This window comes from Epinephelus moara, chromosome 2 (assembly GCF_006386435.1).
Source record: "Epinephelus moara isolate mb chromosome 2, YSFRI_EMoa_1.0, whole genome shotgun sequence".
Lineage (NCBI taxonomy): Eukaryota > Metazoa > Chordata > Actinopteri > Perciformes > Serranidae > Epinephelus > Epinephelus moara.
This window is the reverse complement of record NC_065507.1, coordinates 8,501,198-8,519,422: the sequence shown is the minus strand read 5'-3', so window position 1 is coordinate 8,519,422 and position 18,225 is coordinate 8,501,198. Positions and strand designations below refer to the sequence as shown.

General features: G+C 40.9%; 1 protein-coding gene across 2 annotated transcripts in view; it reads left to right on the top strand.

Moving 5' to 3' along the window:
* Positions 1–18,225, top strand: part of lsamp (limbic system associated membrane protein) — a 632,217-nt gene that overhangs the window by 479,122 nt on the left and 134,870 nt on the right. The window lies entirely within an intron of this gene.

Here is an 18,225-nt window from a genome sequence, read left to right as displayed (position 1 = left end):
CTCCAATATAAAGGAACTAGATCAGTGGTTCCCAACTGGTCCAGCCAAGGGATCAAGAGTTATCCTTAGTCATTAGTTGGAGGTCCACACAGTTTAATATACTCAGCATCATACTTGGGTTTAGCCATGTTGTTGAGTTAGTTTGCTGTCTCTGTCAAGTAGCTGTCTGTTCGTCATTCACCCTACAGCAGGAAACAGCACATCAAAAGAAAAGCTCTGTGCCAGAAATTGACTGTACCTAAGATTGAAGTCTACTTTTTACACACTTGACATGTGTGCAAGTCACTTGCGGTCCATTCAGAGTGAAACTGCGACCCGCTTTTGGACCCTGACCCATCAGTTGGGAGCCACTGAACTAGATGGCACTTAGCCTATGGTGCTCAAAGCACCAAAAAAATACACTCAAAAAACTCAACAGCAATGTGTCTCTCTAGAAACCATGACCCGGATACTCAAGATAATCCACACACTGTGGTTGTGAGCACTTCTATGCCGCCAACACACACACGTGGTTGGGTTTAGGCAACAAAAGCATGTGGTTGGGTTTAGGGAAAAAGAACAGGGCTTGGCTTTACAATCTTATGGGAAGCAAACACAGGCCTCCAGGGTGAAAGTCAGTGGTTGTTGGACCCATTGGTGATCTTTTCCGCCTGCCCTACTACTAAGTTTCACTGTTGTCTCGCCGCGTTTCCCCCTGACACCACCGTGTGCCGTCAAACAATAACAGCGACCAGCAGTGTATCATGCCAACGTGAAAGGACAGCTTTTTTCATCGGTGTCGACACCACAAGTCACCATTTTCAACAAGTTCGGAGACTGGGTTGATAATAAGGGAGTTGTTTGTTTTAATTGTGAGCCGTGTGGCTTTCTAGACTGTTTCCTGTTGTCCTACAATTTGTCTGTATGCTTATTGATCTGTTGTTGCAGGGAGGTTTGCAGCTGATTTATACAGCTTCTGCAAGCATCAACAAACCAACAACAGATGCAACTTTCAACCAACAGCAGCACTTAAGAAGTGAGGTTATGTCATAACTGACAGCTGTCTTTCTGCACTTTAGTCACTCCAGTCAAGTCAAGTCAAATATATTTATATAACTGAATATCACAAATCTCAAGGTTGCCTTAAGGGGCTTTTCAATCCGTACAGCATATGACACCCTGTGTCTCTAGACCCTTGATTCGGATAAGGAAAAACCCACCCACAAGAAACCTTTAATGGAAAAAAAATCTGCCAAAAGAGCTCTCTCTGTAGGCAGTAAAATTAATGCCACCAGAGGCAATGCTACTGACTTTGTTCCCAGTTGATCAAAAGAATGCTTTCTGCTCAGTGCCACAGTTCAGTGGACTCTTCTCGGAAAAGACAGCCATGCATTGTGTTGACAATTTTAAGATATCTTCAAATGGCTGCCAAGCTTTTTATGATATACAGTTCAGTGCCAAACGTTCAGTGTGCTGGCGGTCCTGCTTTCAATATACTGTTATGATACTGCGTCCCTCTATGCTGTCCCTATCTTTAAGCATTTTAAATGGATTGTTAGGCTCTGGCGATACAGCTTTTGAATGTCTGGATTGTCAAATAAAACGTATCCATACTTCATAAAGTGGACACTGAAGTGGGCTGCTATTCTGGCGCTTTTATGAGGCTTATCGTTCATCATCATTTCCCTGTACTGCATAACATAAAATGAATAGCTGACTAGCATCCAAGTCATTTTAGTTGAATGTTATTTACACTTTTTTTTTTTTTTTACACGTGTACCATTTATTTTCACTATCTATGAAAATAAAATCAAAATGTAATGGTCAAGAGAATGTTTACCCTGCAGCTAGCTTCTGACTATGCTATGAAACATGAAGTAATGCGCAATGTCCTCTGAGAGTATGTGCTAGGAAGCTATTTAGTGTGCCCAAAATGTTGTTCTCAAATTCACAAGATGACTGAAGGGTATGATGCTTCCCTGTAGGCACAGAAGGATAAACAAAAAGTTATCTCAGCCAAACTCTCCCTGTAGTTCTTCAGCCCCCCAAGTGATGTGTTTTGACGTCAGTGGATGGCAAAAGTAAGCCAGGCTGCTACAGCTGACATCAGTGATAAAGAGAACATCAGCACACGTTGTGGAGGTTATAGACATGACACCCTTATGACTAATTCATGAAAACAATGTTGACAATCGGTGCAGTGCTCCTCTAAGGATCAGAACCCAGCAGGCTGCTTGTAACTTGTGTCTCCTTTTACCTTATCTGAACAGTCTGGTAGAGTGCATGCAGGGAGCCACTAGAAATCTGTAAGTGCTGCAGTTATGTGTGTGACTCCAGTCTTGTTATACTGACCGGGAAACATCAAATGATGATTTGTGTGCACAAGGGAAATAGAGTTCCAATTATATGGGTAAAAAAATAAATTAGGCAGAATGATTGTGGCTTTGAGAAAAGATAAACTAACAGTGTTGTTCTTTTCGCTACTTTTAAGCATTTTCCATCCACATAAAAGACAGTGAAATAGCTGTAAAAAGCTATGGTGGGATTTGCTTATTTAATTTCTTATCATTCTTTTTCAACACTGAGATACTCAATACTCAGAAGTCGTATAGGATTCTCTGTTTTTTCAATTATGTGCTTGTCATAATTTGGTTCAGACTGGTTTACTCACGTTTAATTAAATTTGTAATTCCATACAAGTAGACAAACTGGCATCTTGGATGACACAGTGGTGTTTAAATTATAAGTTGTGTAGAACATTTAGAACGGTACAGTTGATGCTGATGGTGTTACTGGTGGTGTTATTATCATTGTGCTTAGCAGGACAGTCATTTTGTTGTCATTTTGATGGTTTTTTCGTCCTCAGTGTGTTGAGTGCTCTTCATGCAGGGGTGGGAGATACGGCGTATATCCAGAGAATCATTGAAAAGCCTCGTGGCTGACTCGAATCAGGATTCCATGAGCAAAGATCTTCAGTAATTACTGTTTGTGTTCTAGTCAGAACCAAAAACGTGGAACTAATGTGGGTGTAAATGCAGTGCAGGCTCCACTACCTGGCTCTGCTAATGGTTTTTGTATTGACACACCAAAACAAGTTTGGATGGTTAATTGCAGTTTAGATAGCAACAAAATTCAGCCATGAAAAAGAATTTTTAATGTTCTCTTCATGCTTTTCGTGCTCTTTTAAAATATGCACCTGTTATCAGTGTTGGGAGACATATTAGGCATTAGATAAAGTCCTGCATCAAAAATTCTGTGAAAGTAAAAGTACAAAAGTAGCAGCATTAGAATATATTCGAATAAACAGAGGTAACTGTAGGAGAAAGTTGCCTTAAATGTAACATGTGTCAGTGTAACACACAAATTATTTCTCGCTATATAAATGTCATCATGATGTCATCATGTCTGCATGTGGCCAGTACAGTAGTAAACATCCCTGAGATATATCAACAGGATTTGTTCATTCTGCAGGGAATGTCTGGCGGCTGGAAAACCAGTTCAGCACAACCTAAGTAAAAATTAAGATCCAAGCATACTTTTACGATATAAATTAGTGTTTTTATGTTGCGGAGCTAAAATCCACATGGTTACCTGCATGTATCTGTTCTCCATCAGTTGGCATAGCTCTCACATGTCATGCATGCTAGTTTTGGTCTGTAAGGACGGGTGTGTCCAGCGGCTCATTTGTAACACGTTACATTTGTAACTGCCATATTTGTGAGCACAGCTTGATTACTTAACTTGTATTATCATACATATAACTTGCATGTCTGCTCTCCATCGAGTGTGTGGCTATAGACTGTAAAGCTAAGTGACTTTGGATATTGCCACATAGTTGACGCACCAGGTTTACGTGCACAGTTACACACAGGCCTCCTGAAACTGCATACACTTTGTTTTCGGTCAGATGATCTGTTTATTGCCGTTTTTTAACCATGTTACAACCGAAACTCACACTTTTACAATTGAGACTCAGATGTGCTTCATTTGTAACATCAGACAGCGTCCATTTTAGGTTTTATTGTTTTTGTGATTTTTGATGGCAGGCACATGCAGGTCGTTTGCTTGAAATTTTGCTTATATAGGTAAAAAAGTCTCTGGGTGAAAAGTGAAAATGTTTCAGTTATGGTAACTCTCTCCCACTCATTATGTAGAATAGACGATTTCAGAATCATAAGTGTGTTATTACTGCATTATGATAAGCTCTGATGTGCACACTTCAGTTTTGCAGCTGGTAAAGACAGACGCTGTGTCTCAAATCGCGTACTTCTGTACTTAAACTTAGTATTTTGAGTGCATAAGTACACTATGAGTACCTGGATGGTGCACTCAAAACGGTCAAGAAGTTGAGTGTGGAACTATGGACACTTTCGCCCTCAATGGTCACCATATTGGCTACGTAGCGGAAGGGGAGTGGCCACTTTTCAAACTGGAAATCACCATATTGGCTACGTAGCGGAAGGGGAGTGGCCACTTTTCAAACTGGAAATGGCGGCCGAGGACTGTGCGACAGTGAACGTTGCTGCATTGTACAAATACATGTGTTTTTTGCACTAAGCACCACTATACTGTTGTCGGGTATAAGCCAGCAGTATGTTTATTGGGTTAATTTAGCAGTCTGTAATGATTTGGTAACACGAATGATAACGCGAATGCTAATGCTAGTTTGCTAACTAGCTAATTTGCAAGCAAGAGATCATTTTAATTACTTTATTTACTGCTGGGTCACTTAACCAATAATAATATATCATGAGTTATTAGTTTATTTATATTTTGTAAAATTTAAATCTGCAAAGTAACTACAGATGTCAAGAATGTAATGCAACAAAAAGTATCACACAGGAATTCCTGTATAACCAGGTAATCTAACTAATGCACTGACAGGAGTAAAGGACGAAGTAGTGTAAAGAGTAAAATTCTGTATAAATAGTACAGGTTGGAGTGGTAAAACAAGCACAGGACTTTGTCCCGTGAGACTGGTGTTCGAAATTAGGCCAACCTTAAGTTATTTTAAGGTATGTTATCACTTTGTGATGCCAAAACATGTTTCACTTTCTGAACTTAACCTACATATCTTTACGTTAAGTACATAATGTGACACTGGCCAACCATGATTGTTTTCCCAAACTGGACCTATGCAACTTTACAGCCCCATAGACGGGGTACTTACTCGTTAGATATCATACGGACCGTTGTGTGAGCATACGTTGACTCTATATATAATTGCTCTGTGTGTGTGTGTGTGTGTGTGCAGACATGCATAAAGCCATGTGTACATCCGTCACACTTCTCCTGACAGTAAGTGTTTTAATGCTTCTTTTCACGTCTGCCTCTGCATTTCTTTCTTTCTCTCATACCCACCTGGATGTGATCTCTCTGTCAGGCCATAGACATTATAGATTGCTCACCCGGGGGTTGGAAAGATCCTCCCCTTCATCCACTTGGTCTTTTAATAATGGTGGCCTACCAGCACGGGGGTAGGAAGCTGCCAAAGGACAGCTGTGAAGCCTCACTGCTGGCCAAGCCCTCCCAGCCCTCATGTCCATATGGCCTCTATTAAGAAGCTAGCAGCAATAGTCGCCTGGGTAGTGAAGAAATAATTTTGAGGCCGCTCAACTCTGAAACAACTTGTTTTCTGTCATGTTGAAGGATGAGGGGTAGAGAGCTACAGAGAGACTGAATTAATGTGTTTGTTCTTGTGTGTGTGCATTTACATGCTCATGAGTGAGTGAGAGAGCTGGTGGAAGCTGCTTTGGCTGGTCTAAATAATTGAAACTCTTGTCCACTTTTGTACTTTGAGCCAACAAGCAAGCTTGTGTGCAGGTATGTGTCTGCCAGCCTGACACCTCTTTCCGCATAGCTGATGGCATTACTTGATCTCCATGCCAGCCGAGTGATGTGCCTGCAGGGCCGGGGTGTTAATGACCGACTGTACAACGGGGCTCATTCACAACCAGGATGCCTGACATACTTAGTTTAATTTAGTCTGTTGAGTGCTATTGCAGTCCCAGTGACAATGGCTGAATTCTCGCTGTCGCAGACCAGAGGGAGCTGAGCTGTGTGAGGTTTCTCGAAAATTTAAAGTCCCACGGTGTATTACATGCCACCCATACATTTCTAAACACATTTTGGAGACATTCATCTTCACTGGATTCATGCAGCGTTCTGTCATGCTGCGGAATCGACAAAATTACACTCATTATATGTCTTTAGGGAGGAAAAAGGCAGCAGACAAAAGATATTCTCTTTTTGTTGTGCTCAGAGCAGGAATCCAAGGATATGTTTTTGATAAACAAAAGTGTCGTTTTGCAGGCTGGCATCAGGCAGCCAAAAGACATTCATATTTTTCATATTCTTAGTTGTAATAACATGAAGAACGTCTTAATATATGCATGATTTCCACATAAGTTAACTCCCATATTTTGAAATTGATTCGTTCACAAGAGAAGATTGATGCCTGTCACAAAAGGAAATAAAAGATTGTTTTATTCTTTGAGGCATTTGAGTGTCATACTTTTACACGGAGACATTTTTGTACCTCATCCATGGTTTCCGAAACCCCCAGCAATATTGTGCTATCTTTGTTTTTCAGTTAGATGCAATACGCCTGCAGGAACAGATGAGTCCTTTTCTTTGATGTTCTCTCTCTTTGATGTTACCATGTCCTTTATGTGACACAATTTACATTCATGTTTTTCTTCGTAAATTATTTAAGTCACTCTCTTTTTCAATCTAGGCCCCTTTTTCAGGGTTTGGGTTTCAGGGTGTATTGCAGGGTGTATTGCAAGCCAGGCGGCCCTAAGATAACCCCCCGCCTGGCTTAAGCGTCCTTGATTTTTTTTTTTTAAATAGTCAGTTAACTACAGTTTGAGTCTTTGATGTTTATACTTACGTCACACTTAACTCTAGCCACTACTAGCTACTCAGCCAACAGTTGCAGTTACAGTGAGTAAGCTGACGATAAGGTTAACTTTGAGGACTCAAAGCTCAAATCATGTTACCAACATTAAACTGATCCTTACTCCTTTTGATTATCCCCTATGTGACAATATTCTGAAATAAGATCTTTCTATTGCATTTTTTCTTTGGCAACATGCCGCTCCTCTCCCCATGACGGGTGCATCCTCTCCAGTAGACACCAGGTAGCAGGGCTGTTTCTAGCTTTTTGGGGAGCCCTATGCAAAATCTGGTTTTGCCCCAATATTTTAGTCACTCATGACTACACAAATCTGCACCATATCCCATATGCACATGAAACAAAATGCAATGTTTAATACATAAAAAACTAATTTAATTTAACTTGGCTGCACGGCTAACATCTAAATCAAGTCTTGTTGCTGTCAGGCCACAAGCTTCCATCAAAAAATACTTACCACTTGGCCACTTACAACTTTTCTGAGGGAAACCCTGCTTTTAGAAGTTCCAAATCTTCAAATATTTCCTTTATTTCAGTCAGGAACACTTACTCATAGAAAACTTTATTTTCATTTGCAGTATGATATTTGGCGGTATGGCTCTGTTCTGGAGCCTCTGCCTTTCCTAGGCCTACGCAGAAAGCCTCTTTTATGCGCCTACGTGGAAAGCCTAAGGCGGAGAGAGCAAACCTTCCTGCCCTTCCATGCGCAGGAATGGAAAGCCTAAGGCAGGGAGAGCAGCAGCAAAGACCCCCAGCGAACAGAACAGAGCAGCATCAATGACAAACAGAAATGACATTGATAAAGATATAGCATGAAAAGGAGGAGCTGGGGTGGAGGCAGGTTGCAAAGCAGCTTGCAGAGGAAGCAGCAACAGTAGGCAGGCCAGAGCAGTTTAAATAGGGCGCCCTGAATGAGTTAGTTTAAAATGAGTCACTCGCCACGTGTAGACTTACAGAGTAGGAAAGTCATGATTTATATCATGAAATGACATGTGGTAGTGATTAAATGAGCAATGTCTTGGCTTGATATGTGCAATCAAGCTTAATGTAGTTTTGCATGTGAATATCATGCATGCAAAGTTAATCACTGACATCAAAGCTGTCATGTGTTTTAAAAGAAAGAGTTTATCTACTGCATATGCTTGACAGCACATTATGTCATTTTTTTTCTCTAACAAATTTTCCTGATTATACTGGCAGCTGTACTGTACATATTCGGAGACCAGTGAGGACTAATCAGCTTTCTGAGCATATGACAGTGACTCAATCTGGTGTTTGGTATTGATCAAATCTGTCGAAGACTATGTGATTTCGTAATTAAAGAAGTGTAATCTAATTATGCGATGACAAGCTTCCATTTGTGTTTTATCTAAATGTGTGGGGACATGAAACAGTTCGCCAAATGGTATTAAAGGATAAGCTCCCCCAATGGACCCCTCAAAATTCCAGCATGCAGTTCAATGAGCTGGGAAGATATTCGGAGATTCTTTAACAAAACCAGCACTGTCAGTTTTCCAGTGCTGATATATTGGATACTATTAAACAGAGCTGTTGATTGTCCTCATCACAATCCTAATGGGCCAGCTAACCAGACACTGGCTATTTGGTTGTGCAATAAAATAAATAAAATGTTTGCTCATCAGTAAAAATGAAATCTGGTAATTAGTGGATTTTTTGTTGGGTTGTAAATAATGTATTAATCTCAATAGTGTGTATTTTCACTGCTCCAAATGTAAGAGCTGCACAAAAACATCAGATTCATTTTTGTTGTTGTTGTTCTTATTTATAATTGCTTATTATTATATGCAAATGTCATAACTAAAGAGGTTTTTAAATTAGTTTTGAACTTCTGCACTTCATTTAGTCCCATTCAATTTCAAATGGCATGGAAAACAACTCTCAAGATCTAAGTCAGCAAAGGTAAAGCATTGCTGTGAATGACAAACTGGCATTTGCATTTTGAAAAGTTGCATCAGAAAATTAATATCAGGCTATTAACATCTTTTGAAAGCATTTCCAGCCCTGAATCATATGAACATGCATATTTAGAAACAGAAAGGGTTTCCAATTCTGCTTTTCCATTTCTTGCTCCAGTGAATTTGCTTGAAAATAATTCTTACAATCTGTTCATGTTGTTCAGAAGCAAAGGAAGAACAAAACATTAACTCTCCACCAGAAGCTGCGGGAGCCCACAAAACCGACAATGCACAGCAGACATCGAGTTGAGGTGTTGCAGTAGATGTTGGTTAAGAGGTCAGTCTTTGCAGAGGAAGCGTTTGAATGTTGTTTTGGGAGGACAGAAAAGAAATCTTTGAAATTATATACTTGGATTAGGCTCCTTTTTGTTTCTCCTGTGAAGACATGGATACTTTAATATCTGCGGTACATTGAGTGCTAGATATTCTACGGCTTTCTCCAAAAAAAAAAGAAAGATAAAAGTGAATAAATCAAATGAAAAAGAGCAGCCAGACTCTCTACTAGACACATAACAAAGAGATCCTCAGCTGATGTAAGGCTGCTGTCACGGATGGCATATTTTTTAACGTCTCTTTGGGGAGAGTTGGACTGTATTCTGGGTGTGACATCGCGTCTCAGAGTCTATCTTCAAAATGACTTGAGGTGTGACCACACTGTCTGGTAGACACCTGAGTGGCATAGCAGCCACAAATAATGGGACTGTCTCAAATAGGAGTGGAACAACATGTACACAATGTGTAGAGGGAGAAAACTTTAAAGTGAACAACAAGACAGTCAGTACAAGGTCTTCATTTGTACTTCATCCTCAATACTCAGATGAAAAGAATGTCTTCCGCTAAAACAAATGCTGGCCTTGTAATTGTGCTGGAAACCACAATTATGTTGCATTTGTATGTTATTATGTAGCTGATACATTAAAGTTATGTTTCTTTATGTTTCAATGCTATGTAGGGTTGGGTAACGAACTTAGTACGTTTTAGTGTACCAACCAAATTACGTCACTGCTACTAAGAACCGATTCGCATTAAATCTATTGGTGCTAAATTTCAGTACTTGAGAGCACATCTCGGTGAGAATGTTGGCTTTAGACAAAAGGCGGATATGCCACAAAGCGTCTTAAAGCCTAGAGGCCAGCCATGGAGCTCCAAGGCCAGCAGCAGAGCCCAATAGAGCTGCCAAGTCCAACCTCAGACATGAGATGGAAACACCCCAAAGCTAGTGAGCTGGCCGCTCCGTCAGCCCCAGTGTTGGCCCCTTCATTGGCCGCTCTGTTTGCTGCTCCATTGGTCTCTCCATTGGCTGCTCCATTGGTCCCTCCATCGGCTTCCCAGAGAGCCAAAATGCCATTTGCCGAGATAGTTTTGGCGTCTGGTCTATTTTCTATCTATATTATTTCAGTAAAAGCCTAGTAACACTGCTAGACAAGCATACACACACACAGTCAGACAGGCAAACAGAAGATGAGCTCTATGTGCAAATAACAAAATAGCAAAATATTTAATTGTGTTTAGTCTACTATGTCACCTCTGCTGCTTGTTCGAGAATTACACTTTTGTTAATGTAGAGAAAGAAAAGTACTGAAAAAAGGTTAAGTACCAGTCTTGAATTCCAGGTACCAGAACCAGAATAGTTTTTGGTTAGAATGTGAAAGGTACCCACTCCTAACGTTGTGGTTAACACGTGGTTGCGTTTAAGAACAAAAACCATTTGGTTATGGTTCAGAAAAGACCAAGTTTTGGGTATTAAAATGCCTGCTTTCAGTGGCACAATCTTGGCTGAAAATGCAGCAGTGTCTCTGTAAAAAACATCTGCTTTTGTTGGCTTAAAAAGCCTCTGGTAACACAGCGATAGCTCGCTAAAAAACACCCACATTTGGTGGTTAAAAAGCCGCTGGAAATGCAGTGATGACTCACAAAAAAACAAACAATTTTGTTTGCTGGCCTTGGACACTGGTCTGCAGCCTAGCAGGCATCTCGCCTTGGTGCCACGCCATTTGCTGTCTAACTCAGCTCAAACACTATGTCACTTTAGAAATGCTGATATGATGAATAGCCTATAAAATGTACAAATGTTAATGTGTCCATAGTTTGCAGAAAGATACAATGAGTACATGTTCTTCTGGTGGCTGGGCTACAGAGTAATGAGTCTGATGAACCAGAGAACTTAGTGGTATTAAAAGGAATAATTAGGCTTTCCACCATCAGATCCTCTCCTTTTATTCCTTTAAAAACTATCACACTCCCTGATGTTGCTTCCTGACAGTTTAATAACAGAGAGGAAAGTTCACTTTGGTTCAGATCTCAGGAGAGAAAACCCAAATGTGTCCAGGAGGAGCAGAGTCAACAAGGACAGATGGTATGGGTGGAATTAACCGTCCTGGAGATACTGAAAGCATGGTTGCCAACTGTTTTATGTTGGAAGGCAATAATCACGGATGCATTTTATGTGCTAACATAATTTACTTTAGGACAAAAAAGAAACCCTTTCAGCCATGTATTAACCACTGACCTTATTTTCTTAATAAAAGCCCTGTGAGGGGAGAAAAAAACAACTTCAGAAATCAAAAACGCTGACTCACTTCCTGCTTTTATGACTACAGACCGTAAATCTCTATTATGATTCTGAGATTGTCGGACCTTATACACACAGTTATTGGTGAAAAGCACACTCCAAATCCTTGGATGTGTTTCTCTGGGACTGCCTAATGGACAGCGCTGGTGCCGCTGTAATAGTCCAATCAATAGAAGCAAACTCTACATGATGTGTAACGCATAATGAGATTTTTGAGCCAAGACTGAATGGAGCCTCATTCAGTAGGTCTGTTGAGCGAGAGCCGGGCGTCTGATCACTTTCAACGGTCCTGCACTCATCATTTTTCACAAGCTGAAAATTGGACACGGATTCTAAACTCATGCTATCTTGGAGACATGCTTTCCTCCCAACTGAAATGAAAACACTGTGATATCAGAGATGAGTAATACATGTCAGTTACTCTGTCTGTGTTTATCTCTATCTCACTTTCTCTTTCTGATCCTCACATCGCCTCTTCTCTGAGCAGGTTAAACTCGCTGCCACTGCCTCTGGGGCAAAAGCCTTTTTAATCCATTTAGATTGAGACAATTGAGCTGAGACCCAGGTGTCAATGTGCCTGCGTCTATGTCTTTATAAGCACATGTGTGCGTGTTATTGCTTATCTGTTGCATCAACCCCTGAGAGCGGCAATTGTAGACAGGTCATGTTGAGGTAAATGAGGTCAGCCTTGGGTAACTGCTGCTGTGTGAGCTGCTCTTTTGTGTTTTCCCCATCTTCAGATAAGAAAATACCGTGAACTGGGCACAGGGAACAACACCGAGGCATGTGTGTGAATGTGCGTGTGTTTGACAGTAAGGGGGAGGAAGTGATATTGGGTCTCAGGCAAGAACATTTTCGGATTATAACCCTAAATCTCTCTTACTTTTTTTCTTTTAGTTCTGCTCATATAGTAAGTGTTCCAAGTCAGATTTAGCAAATTATTAAGTACCTAGATTTGTGGTAAATTTCTTGTTTCAGCCTGATGAATACTGACTGTTCATGAGTATGAGTACATTTGTGAAATTTCATCATAAGCATAACCAAAGTGCCTCATAAGGCAGTTGTGTATAAGGAGGTTTTGCTGTGTTTGTGGACAAGCTTCATTCACAAAAAATGTTACCAAGTGGTAAGAATTTCACACTGCAGAGCTTCACGTCCTGCTGGAAATCAACTAATTTCATCATTTGACAGTGTTAGCAGACCTATTACAGTTATGAAATATTGCTAATATAGCTGTCAATGTCATGTCATGAGAGTAGCGCTGGAGGAAATTAAGGGGGAATCATTTTACATGAAGTTAGATTCTAAGAAATGTCATTTTGAAGAGATTTAAGAAATTCAGAGTGTATAGGTTGTCTAGACGCAGTTCTCATCATGGAGGTGGCTGAGCCGTGCTAACTCCATAAACAACACTAAGACCACAGTTAAGAACGAATGCAATTTAACTTGGCTATACTGCTAACATCTAAATCCAGTCTTGCTGCTGGCCCCTGTCAAAAAAAGGGCATTTGTCCTTCGTCAAAAAATACTTGCAACTTTGCCAAACAACTTTTCTGGGGAAGAGCCTACTTTTAGGAGTTTCAAATCTTCTAAAACTCCCTAATACTACAATTAAAATATATTTTTAATGTACTCAACAAGTGATAACTAATTTAAAATGAGTTATTTCCCACATGTAGACTTACACTGTAGGAAAGTCATAGTTATAACATGAAAAGACACATGTGGTAGTGATTTAATGTGCAAAGACTTGGCTTTATAGTGTGCAATCAAACGTAACCCACGGGGCAACGGTATCCCAATATTAGCAGTATCCACTGTATTAGCGCAGTGCAAAGTGGCGGCGATGAGCTAGCCTTAGGGATACACACATGTACCATCATGCACGCATGGCCGGACAGGCTTGTCACCACAAACAACAGAGAATCTTGAATTAGAATCACACACAGCAGTAGCATGACTTCAGTCTAGTTTTACATAGCAAATAGTTGTTTGCTGCTATATGTAAAAGTGCTCTGAAAGATGCAAACAGACTTTCAAAGTAACATTCAAAGAGAAGTGGTCTATGATTCATTTTAGAGGCAGTTAAAGGTGATGCAACACTCAGAGATCAGAATATCATAGCCTACGGTAAGTGATAGTTACACTATCAAATCCAACAGACTTCACAGCGACGGACGTAAAGACCCTAAGGCTGCTGTCGGAGTGAGAGAATTTCCCAATAAGTACTGACCTGTATAAAATGCACAAGCCAATAAAAATTATAAAACCTAAAAAGCCTCTCAGTATATTGCTGTGGTGGAAAAATATTTTTATATCAGATTTTATAACACTTTAGACAAAGACAGTCAAGCTGACTGGCCATCTAAAATCATCTAAAATCATTCAACAGTCAAACTGTCGTCACACATATCTGGACATGTGTTTCAACTCTCAGTTTAGGGCCCCTTATTTCAACCTGAGGCCCCTACTTCCTCAAGGACAGTTACAATGACATGGTTCTGACTATCTTAAGGGGACCTGTCATGACAAACTCAATGCAGCAGACAGGATGAGAGGTCACAATATTTGAACATGATAACCCTTAATGTTTGCTTTCTCACTAAAATGATAACCTTACATGTTTTAAGTTTTAATTTCTTGATATACTGCTGGGTATCTATAATACATCATCATTTATTAGATGTTTTGTTGTTGTTATTAATAATCTAAACCTGCAAAGTAACTAGTAACTAAAACTATCAAATAAATGTAGTGCAGTTAAAGGTATGACATTTGCTTCTGAAACATAATGAAGTAGAAGCATAACATAGAAATATTTTAGTAAAGTCAACATATTGTCTTATCGACTTATCGATATAGCAAACACCGCTCTCATGGGTGAAAGTTGGTGGTTGTTGGACCCGTCCACCACCGCACCTGCCCGCCCTACTTGGACTTTTGCGGCCTTAAAGGGATAGTGCACCCAAAAATGAAAATTCAGCCATTATCTACTCACCCATATGCCGAGTGAGGCTCAGGTGAAGTTTTAGAGTCCTCACATCCCTTGCAGAGATCCCAGGGGAGAGGGAGTAGCAACACAACTCCACCTAATGGAGGCTTACGGCGCCCCAGATTCTCTCTGTACACTGCGCTCACGTGTGTGCGCTTGCGTGAGACCGTGAGACATAGGCACCGCGTTCATGTGTGTTCACGTGCTTTTGCTGGTCTCACACGCAAGCGCACACACGTGAGCGCAGTGCACAGAGAGGCAGTTAGAGCCTCCATTAGGTGGAGGCTGACGGCGCCCCAGATTAAAATGTCCAAAAACACTCAATTGAAACCACAAAATATCTCCATACTGCTCGTCCGTAGTGATCCAAGTGTCCTGAAGCCCCGACATAAAAAGTTGTTTGGAAAAACATCATTTGAACTCTGTTTTTAGCCTCATTGTAGCCTGTAGCTCTGACTGCCTCTCTGTGCACTGCGCTCACGTGTGTGCGCTTGCGTGTGAGACCAGCGAAAGCACGTGAACACACATGAACGTGGTGCCTATGTCTCACGGTCTCACGCAAGCGCACACACGTGAGCGCAGTGTACAGAGAGAATCTGGGGCGCCGTAAGCCTCCATTAGGTGGAGTTGTGTTGCTACCCCCTCTCTCCTTGGATCTCCACAAGGGATGTGAGGACTCTAAAACATCACCTGAGCCTACATCGGCATATGGGTGAGTAAATAATGGCTGAATTTTCATTTTTGGGTGCACTATCCCTTTAGCTTTTATTCCTGTCCCACCGCGTTTCCCCCTGACGCCGCTGGTGTTGTTAAACTATAATGGCGACCGGCCACGCATGAAAGGGTGGCTTTTTTCGTCGGTGTTTGACACCGGAAGCCACTGCCCAAACGCTAGATTTCTACGGCTTTGGAGTCAGACCTGGTTGGTAAAGTACATGTACCTTTAAACTGTAAATAAGTTCAGTACTTGAGTAAATGTACTTAGTTACTATCCGCCACTGATGAATTGGCAAACCATGATGATGAATTTGTGTTTGTCTTTGTAATTTTAAGTAATTTACGTATTATATTTTAACCCAAATTAATTCATATCAAGGCATTATTATTTCATGACAAGTTAGTATTATTATTATTATTATTTTTCTTGTGGCATATTAACTGTACATGACTCATACAACAGGCCTGAATCACCATTTCATACCTAGAGCGAAAATACACTGGGGAAAAATGTATTTTTATGAAGCTTAAAGTTGTCCTAAGGCTTTTATTTCCACATTTTTAATGGAAAAAAAATCACAGAGACTCAAAGAAAAACCAATCACATATGCTATGTACGTGTATTGATTTGTCAAAGTAGTAATTAATGTTTGGTTTTATTTTTTCTGTGAAAGTGTACGTGCTGCAGTAAGGGTCTGTGTGTTTTGTGAAAAATATCACTGTAAAACAGTTCTGTTCCAGTCTGAAGAATAGGTGATCTTAGGACAAGGCTCCTTCCTACTGTGTGTGTGTAGGTGTGTGTGTGTGTGCGCATGAAAAAGAAAAGAGAGACAACAGAGGAACAAGGAAAAGGGAGGGGAAAGAGCTCTACCGAATGATGACAAGTAATGGTTTTCAGCCCTGTGGTATTGGATGTGCAATTTGTCGTATTAGTGGAAAAATGCTGAGCCGAGTAACAAGAACTCATCACTGTTGTTATTGTGGCGACAACGCGCTCCATCCCTCCGCTGGACGGCCCCTGTGTGTTGTAGGAGAGTTGTGATAAATAATTGAAATGTTGACTCAGCCCAGTGGTCTGGGTCAGAACAAGCTGTATTCCTACGTGTGTGCGTGTGTGTGTGTCTGTGTGTGCGTCACCCTTGTGTGTTTGAAAGACCTAAGAGGCTGCTGTCTGAAAGGCATCATTGTATATTCAGCGGGGAGGAGAGGGCATAAGGTTTGGACAGATATGGAGGTGGAGAGTTGGGGAGTGGGGAGGTAAAGAGTGTGTAGGAAGAGAGGCAGCGAGTGGAAGTGTGAAATTGAACAGCTGTTTTCCATCGCCCAGCTGACGCGCCTTCCATCCCACCATCACTTAATAATGTTTGAGCTCGCCGCGAGTGCTGTGTAGGCACACACATACACACACACACACACACCAAAACACGCCGCTGGCTTGTGCAGTGCAGCAGCCACACAGAGGAAGTTAGCGTCAGCTGGAACCTGCCCTGTGTTTTTCAGGACTTAATTTATGTCTGCAATTAACTCAGCAAGGCGTGGAGGCTGGATGCTCTCCACTGGATGCATTTCTCCACTTACCACAGGGCACGCTGATCCTCATGCTTTGATATGAGCACAGTAGAGCAGGATGCACAGGAACAGGTCCCCAAAATGCCATTGTAACCCCAGTTTTTAATAGTAGAAATCAATGGGAGACAAAGCTCAAAGGATCAATCATGGTGACATTGAAATTCATTCAAGGTTTGACAATTTTATCAATTTCATTTAACCGCAAACTTTTGTCTTTATTCCCCCAAATGTCTCTTTTTCCCAGTCGCCTTGCCATTTCGGTTTAACATTTGTGCCGGCAAAAAAGGAAAAAACTTTAAAGTTAAACAGAACCTTTGTCTTGCCATTCAGCGTCAATACGGGATGTGTTTGCGAAGGCACGATTTCTGTGGCATTTAGTGGTGGTGTAATATGTCAGAGAGATTTTCTCTTTGAAGATGTCACCTCAGAAAAGTGCCTTGAGCCTGTAGTGGGGTGTGAATATAGAGCAGAAGGTGCTGCAGCTAAGAATATGGTTTCAGGGTGGAGGTAAAGAGAAACGACATCCGTGGGTATTTTGGTAGCTGCGCGCTGCCAAGGACCACAGCGTACCCTTGAGGCAAGTCAATTTCACTCATGCAGTTCATTGCATGCAGTGTAGGAATGGCATGGCGGGTTTTTACACTGCCATAGTAAAAGGTGACAAAAATGAATTCCAGACTCTATATAGAAAATCTGTCAAAACAGAGAGGATTATGTGTCTGCAGTATTTCCGCAGTATTTAGTGCAGCTGCCCGTTTCCCTGAAGTTGAACCCTGTTGTATTGATTCCTTAAAACTGATTGACATGTAAGAAATAATCCACCAATGGGTTTTAACACACGACGCAGAGGGGAGGAAACACCCAACATGAAGCAGCGTGCTTTGAAATCATTTTACACACATTTTAGAAGAGATTATCCCTCTTATATCATGGTCATTGGCCAGACAATTTAAACACCATATTTATTTTTTGCTGTTTTGGACTCAGAATTAAAGGAATGAAGCAAACGTTTGCTTCTATGCTTGTTTTTTTGGCATGTTTACAGAGATTTGTTGGTAACTATGTCTCAAACATTCAGATTTAACTGTGAGGAAGCTGGAGCCAAATTACTAATGCGTCAAGCACTTTTAATCCACAGCCTCAGGCCAATCACAAACATGTACACTCCATATGTATTCCATCACCATGGTATGGTGGATTTCTTCTTTAAAGCTCTGACAGCTGTGTTTCAGATCCAAGGTCATTTTTAAAAAGTGCAACTGAATAAGCGACAGTTAAAGTTAAAAAGACTCATTCAGACTAATCTGCTTCATCAGGATGGAATGCAGGTCGTTTGATCAGATTTGACTGACAACAAAAGCACACAACCCCACCACTGCTTTTGACTCGGCTTGGATTTAATATTGCTAAAACCTTTTTGGTGCAATGTAGTACATGACATCATCATTCTCCAGCTGAACCTTGGTCTTTAAGCTTGACAGTGTTGCCCTCTGAACAGCTGTTT